This window comes from Taudactylus pleione, unplaced genomic scaffold, assembly GCF_031769625.1.
Source record: "Taudactylus pleione unplaced genomic scaffold, aTauple2 ptg000556l, whole genome shotgun sequence".
NCBI classification, from domain to species: Eukaryota; Metazoa; Chordata; class Amphibia; order Anura; family Myobatrachidae; genus Taudactylus; species Taudactylus pleione.
Window position 1 is genome coordinate 14,679,451 of NW_028284958.1, and position 6,974 is coordinate 14,686,424.

The 6,974-nt window shown below is 42.8% G+C and overlaps 1 pseudogene; it reads left to right on the forward strand.

Annotated features, from left to right (window-relative positions):
- The first annotated feature begins 5,466 nt into the window (after positions 1-5,466).
- On the forward strand, positions 5,467-6,727 carry LOC148481902 (SPOC domain-containing protein 1-like; annotated as a pseudogene).
- Positions 6,728-6,974: the final 247 nt, after the last annotated feature.

Genomic DNA, 6,974 nt, shown 5'->3' on the forward strand with positions numbered 1-6,974 from the left:
GTTAAATAGATAGTATGGAGATTGTGACATAGGCAGTAGGGAATATAATATGAGATATGAATGTATAATGCTTAGACACTCTTAGCTAAATTTGTGTTGTCTTTAATATGGAACTCTTTGGGGTATATTTTCTAAAGTGTGGGTTTTTAGAAGTGGAGATGTTGCCCATAGCAACCAATCAGATTCTATTTATCATTTATCTAGCACTTCTAGAAAATAATAGCTAGAATCTGAATGGTTGCTATGAGCAACTACCCCACTCAGTGGTCGAAGTGTGCTGGTATGCGGAGGTATGATATACCGGCATTTCGATTTGCATTGACCCAGAAGTGTCTGTACAGTGGGTGAGAGGATTTAACGCTGCATATGTGACTCACACAGCCACACACTCTGGAGCACTTGCAGTGCCGCAATCTTGTATAAGGTTGTGTCCCACTGTAAATTCTGCTGGCTGGAGGCTGGATGGCCCCTGACTACCGCTACCGTTGCTCCTGGGTTGCCGCTGCTGCGGCTGGATGGATGGATCTCCGGTCCCTGCTCCTTCCCTTGTCATCAGCATGCCCTCTGTCTGTCCCCTCCCTTCCTCATCAATTAACTGCTGCTCGACTGCCGCGGAGCTGTAGATTAGCGATGGTCGGAACTGCGGACACTGCCCCCACTCCCCTTCTCATCTCCCCATGTGCCTCCCCCTGCTCCTGGACCCGTGTGGGTGCGGGTTGCCGCTGGATGGAAGTCCCTGCTCCCGACCACATCTTCACTCCCTCTGTGCCTAATCTACCCTGCTCCTCACTTTGCTGCTGCTTCCGGCTCCCCCGGGTTTGCGGCTGGGTTATCTATGGTCGGGAATCCGCTCCCTGCTCCCCTTCTCATCTCCACTCCTTCTGTAACTGTTTTACACCGCCTTTGGATCCCTCTCTAACTCTGCCACCCTCATACATCATCTTAGCGTACAGCCTGCCTACCTGGAGTAGGTTTCCTCAGCTCTACTGACTGTTTATAGAAGCACCTGGTGAGTATTAGTATCCAGGGTGCTTATGTGAGTGTGTTTTTTCTGTGGGGGGGTCCTATATGTGAGTGTTTTTCCTGTGGGGGGCCTATATGTGAGTGTGTTTTTCCTGTGGGGGGTCCTATATGTGAGTGTGTTTTTCCTGTGGTGGGCCTATATGTGAGTGCGTTTTTCCTGTGGGGGAGGGTCTATACGTGAGTGTGTTTTTCCTGTGGGGGGTCCTATATGTGAGTGTGTTTTTCCTGTGGGGGGTCCTATATGTGAGTGCGTTTTTTCCTGTGGGGGGGCTTAAATGTGAGTGTGTTTTTTCCTGTGAGGGGGCCTATATGTGAGAGTGTTTTTTCCTGTGGGAGGAATATATGTGAGTGTGTTTTTCCTGTGGGAGGGGGGGCTATATGTGAATGTGTCTTTTCCTGTGGGGGGCCTATATGTGATTGTGTTTTTTCCTGTGAGGGGGGGTCTATATGTGAGTGTGTTTTTCCTGTGGGGGGTCCTATATGTGAGTGTGATTTTCCTGTGGGGGGCCTATATGTGAGTGTGTTTTTTCCTGAGGGGGGGCCTATATGTGAGTGTGTTTTTTCCTGTGAGGGGGCCTATATGTGAGAGTGTTTTTTCCTGTTGGGGGGAATATATGTGAGTGTGTTTTTCCTGTGGGGGGGCCTATATGTGAGTGTGTTTTTTCCTGTTGGGGGGAATATATGTGAGTGTGTTTTTCCTGTGGGGGGGCCTATATGTGAGTGTGTCTTTTCCTGTGGGGGGCCCATATGTGAGAATGTTTATTCCTGTGAGGGGGCCTATATGTGAGTGTTTTTTCCTCTGTTGGGCCTATATGTGAGTGTGTTTTTTCCCTGTGAGGGGGCCTATATGTGAGTGTTTTTTCCTGTGGGGGGCCTATATGTGAGTGTTTTTTCCTGTGGAAGGCCTATATGTGAGTGTTTTTTCCTGTGGAGGGCCTATATGTGAGTGTGTTTTTTCCTGTGAGGGGGCCTATATGTGAGAGTGTTTTTTCCTGTGGGGGGGGCTATATGTGAGTGTGTTTTTTCCTGTGAGGGTTCCTGTATGTGAGAGTGTTTTTTCTGTGGGGGCCTCTATGTGAGAGTGTTTTTTTTTCCTGTGGGGGCCTATTTGTGACCTGTGGGGGCCTATTTGTGAGTGTGTTGTTTTTTTTTCATGTGAAGCCTATGTGTTTTATTTTTTATGTTCTATGTTTTTGTTTCTTTTTTTGTGTGTGTTTTTTTTTTTTATGTGAATCCTTTGAGGGGAATTCAATGCGCATAATGTATAAGGGGTACTGCTACTGAATGGCATAATGTGTTTAAGGGATACTAGAGTGTGGTGCACTACATTTAATAAAAGGGGCGTGTTTTGTGGACACGCCCCTCTGCATGGGCACGTCCCCTACAACCTTACATTTTCCATACCCCCACTTCAAAAGTCCCACTTCGATCACTGACCCCACTGCTAAAAACCAGCACTTAAGTAGATATACCCCTTTATATGCAGGCAAAGCAAGGGTTAAACTTAAAGTATGATTGTCTATAAAAGATTTCCTCCCAGGTACTAATTGCCAGTTAATTACTGTTTTCATGCTTTTCCCTATATTTAGTGAAAGTAATATCCTGTATCCAGAATATTTTAAGAACTTGATATCATTGTTGTAATTTGTGTGCAGGACCATCTCACTAGCCAGTTATACTGAGAAGTGGGCAGAGCTACCTACTCTCCTGGAACATCTGGAAGACCCACAGAATATTGGGAGACCTCCCAGACTACTGATAAGATAGGCTAACCAGGAGGCACAGCAATGTTACTCAATGCAACCTCCAACCATAGTGAGAGAGCGAAAGGGTGATGTGGACAGGAGGGGAGAAGGTCTCTTAGCTAAATTGCTTGGATTTGGCCCTATGTCTTTTATGAGTACACACCAATGAGTGGGAGGAGCTAGATGTGCCCCTTTGGTGGCACCTATGTGGTTTTACTTAAACAGCATTCCTGCAATATTTTTTTTACAAGTAGGCAAGTCTTACCTGCAACAGTTTATTGTGTGAGATTCAGCATGGGGTAAGCTAGAAGGGGCAATTTTGCACAGTGGCAAAAAAACATATTGTGCTGTGGAGAAAATTTTAAATGTATGGACAACTCAACTCTCAACAGCAGCTGTAGAATAAAGCTGCCCAGTTTTTGTATGCTATGGATTTTTTCCCTTACATGCAATATATATACTGGCAAGATAAGGGTAAGGGTGCCCTCTCCTGGGGCAAACTGTTCCACTTGTCATGCAGCAGCCAAGTTGCAGTACATCAGTCCATGGCCTTTGTACAAGTATCTGCAGCTAGTTTTATTAGCAGCACAACAATACATAAAACATACAAGTAATTCCTGGCCTGTCCAGCTCTAACTAAACAAAATTATTTCCTCTCTCAGAGGGGAGGGACCTAATGTCCCTCTCACAAAACAGAAGTCTTTAAAAAAGCACTTACATTCGGTCATCCTAGTGTGTCTCAACAGGTCACTGACCTGTTTTCCGGGCAGTGAGAGACTGACAACAGAGATTGACACACCCTTAATCAGTCTCTCATAGGGGGTCTGGCATTCTAGGCTGCTAATCAGCATCTGTCTCTCAGACAGAGACTAAAAATCTGGGGCATATATATCTTCCCTTTTATTTATTTTATTTATCAAGTTCATATCACTAAGCCATAGCTGCATGAATATGTGACCCAAGTAGTCTGTTGAACATAATTGTTCTTACAAGCTGATTAAAGTGTGAAACATATCAGATTTATCCATACAGTTACATTTATAGATTCCAGAAGACATTTAAAAGTAATAAATGTCAAAAGTTCCAAGAAAAATAAATCCATATACAGTAGTGATATACAGTATTTAGTATGGACATGACATGTTACTATGACCTCTTTTCCACCAAAAACCCAGCTCCAATCTGGGTTTTCAGACATGGTTCCAACCCAAGTCAGACCCCATTTACAATGCACCTTCGATCTGGGTTACTCCCAGGTCAGCCCTGTTCACACTGAAGCCAGGTCTGCCCTGCTAAACCTGTGAGGTCATAAAAAGTGGGAGGGTACTGCTCCACAACCACCAATCAGCTTATTTTAGGCATTATCCAGTGCGGATAACACGGGTCACACCGTTTACACTGCACCATTACCCGGGTCCATCCTGGGTCCAACCCTGGTAGCTACCTGGGTTGGATTGCTGAGTCACTTGACCCGGGTTATTTTTCATGGACCCTTTTACACTGAGCTGCCACCCGGGTGGACCCAGCAGAAACCTAGGTTTTTGCTCTGGTGTAAAAGGGGTATATGACAGACCAAATAGCAAAAGTTATTTCACCTTATTTTTCAGCATTCTTTCATCCTTGTCACTGCTCTATTTCTTTTAGAGATGTGCACTGACCCTCGTGTTTTGGTTTTGGTTTTGGATCTGGATCTCCCCTGGTTTTGAATCTGGATTGGTTTTGCCAAAACATCACCTCCGTGTTTTGTTTTTCAGTTTTGGTTTTGGATCTGGAGTTTTTCTTAAAAAATCCTAAAAACAGCTAAAATCACATAAAATTTGATTTTTTTTGTTCCTACAGTATCATTAACCTCAATAACATTTATTTACACTCATTTCCAGTCAATTTTGACCACCTCACGGCTCACAATATTGATTTTTTCATCTAGTTTAGGCCCAAAATTTGCACCAAGATAGCTGGCTGACTAAGCTAAGCTGCAGCAAGCACAAACACATGGCAGTTCAACTTCAAACATGGCACATCAGGAAACACTTTTATTATTCAAGAGAGGCCTTCCCACAGAAGAATCCTTGAGCATGGCTGCTGCTGCTGGGAGTTGATTTTCTCATCCCAGAACGGGACCAGGAAGAGTGCTTTCCAAAAAAAATAAACAATTGACTTTAATAATCCTTTGCAAACCTTCTATAAAAGGTATTTCCTAACCTGTACAGGGACATAAAAAAAACATAGTTAGTGGCATCAAAGTGCCACTTAACCAGCACAGATATGTGGACAAGCATAAGATCTATGATTTAAGGCAGGGGTAGCCAAGCCTGGTCCTCGAGAGCTACCAACAGTGCATGTTTTCCAGGTCTCCTCACAGAATCACAACTATAATAATTAACTCCACTTGTGGATCTTTCTAAATGTTTTGGTGAGTAATGAATACACCTGTGCACCAGCTAGTGGATTTTTTTCATCCCAGAAGGGGACCAGGAAGCTTGCTTTCCAAAAAGAAATAAACAATTGACTTAAATAATCATTTGCAAACCTTCTGTAAAGGAATTTCCCAACCTGTACAGGGATATTAAAAAAAACTAGTTAGTGTCCTTCAAATAGCCGTTGTTCCCACTGTCCACTTAACCATATTACTTAGATATGTGAACAAGTGGAACAGAGTATTAAATGCAACATTTCAGTTTAAGGTTGAAGTTTTACGATGTGTCTGGAGATCATTTAGAAAGCAAAAAAAGAGCTTCACCTCAAGCAGCAGATTACTAAACTCACACAGAAAGGTTTAATGGAAATAGATACAACACCAGATCAGATGTTTACCATGAATGATCTGTCTGATACATCATGGTGCCCCCAAGACCAAGAATGTGCAAATACTGCCAAAAGAGAGACTGACACCATGGCTAAATATAAGAGTCACCTTCTGGATGGGAATTGTTTCATTTGCATGGGGAAAACCCAACCCTCAGATGAGATGGATCTCAGACAGTGGACAACATTGAAATCACCATTAAAAAGTCACAATGGAAGACTACAGTGTGGAGAATCTTTCTTCATAGTCAGGAGAGGCCTCAGAGAACATGAAAAAAGATGCTCTAGGTGCTGAACTTCAAGGGATTTTTCATCATGTTCTGCAGTGTGGAATGGTTTCATTCACATGTTTTCTATAAAGCAGTTTGAAGTTACAGCCTTCAACGTGTCTGACTATAACACCCACCTTTGCCAGGAATGACCAAAGATTATCACAAGCAAAGGATTCATCTGTCCGGAATCTGTCTGGGAACTCATGGCTCGTATCTGGTCTGAATGCACTAAGACATCCAGTGATTCTGTGTTCTGTAGCTTACTTTAATCCTACCTGAATCGCAAACTGAAATACGGAATAGTGAGCAGAGACAACATGGAGGCCTTTGTTATTCTGCTGCCTGCATGCCAACCAATACCTCCCAGACTACACCCACTGGGGGGACCAGGTCTTGATAATGACCATCCCCATCTGTTGCTAGACCTTCTTCTTCCAAACCATCCATCCTGGACTTCCTGTCCAAGAAGGTTGAGCAGGGTATAGAAAGAGGAGCTAGATGTACCCGATGACATTTTTTTTTAATCTATAATAGATGATGTGGAGAGATAAGAGCTTCAGATGTTGGAACAGGGGCTCTCATCTATTTGTCTTCCCTCCAGAGAACAGAGCTCTGTTCCTCAGGAAGTGTCTATGCCTGAGCTGATATGTAGTTTCTGTCTATTGGTAAACACCCTTCAGGAGATGGCAACCCAAAATAACAACAACTATAATAATAATGTGTCAACTGATAACCAGCCCTTAACAGCAACATACCCCATAAGGCCAACTCATAACATGACACCAGTTTGCAGCCTCCTCTTCCTTATGACACTAATCAGTTGCCATGGGTGATCAATCAGCCATGTGTGGTCCACCCAATTTTTGGCCTTCTACATTCTAACATCATAATAACACACTATAACACACTAGACTTATAATCTTTGATTTCGTTTATGTTTTTGAATAGAACAGTTTTAGAATTTAGGATGTCCACTCTATATAGGTTTGTAAATAAATATAGGCTTTAGTTTTTTAGAGCATATAACTTTATAAGCTGTTAGGATAACATTTCTGCTATGTTTAAGATTAAAAAAACTACTTTTTGTAAACCAATAACGTAAAAAAAAAGTTTTCATTGCAATATTCAT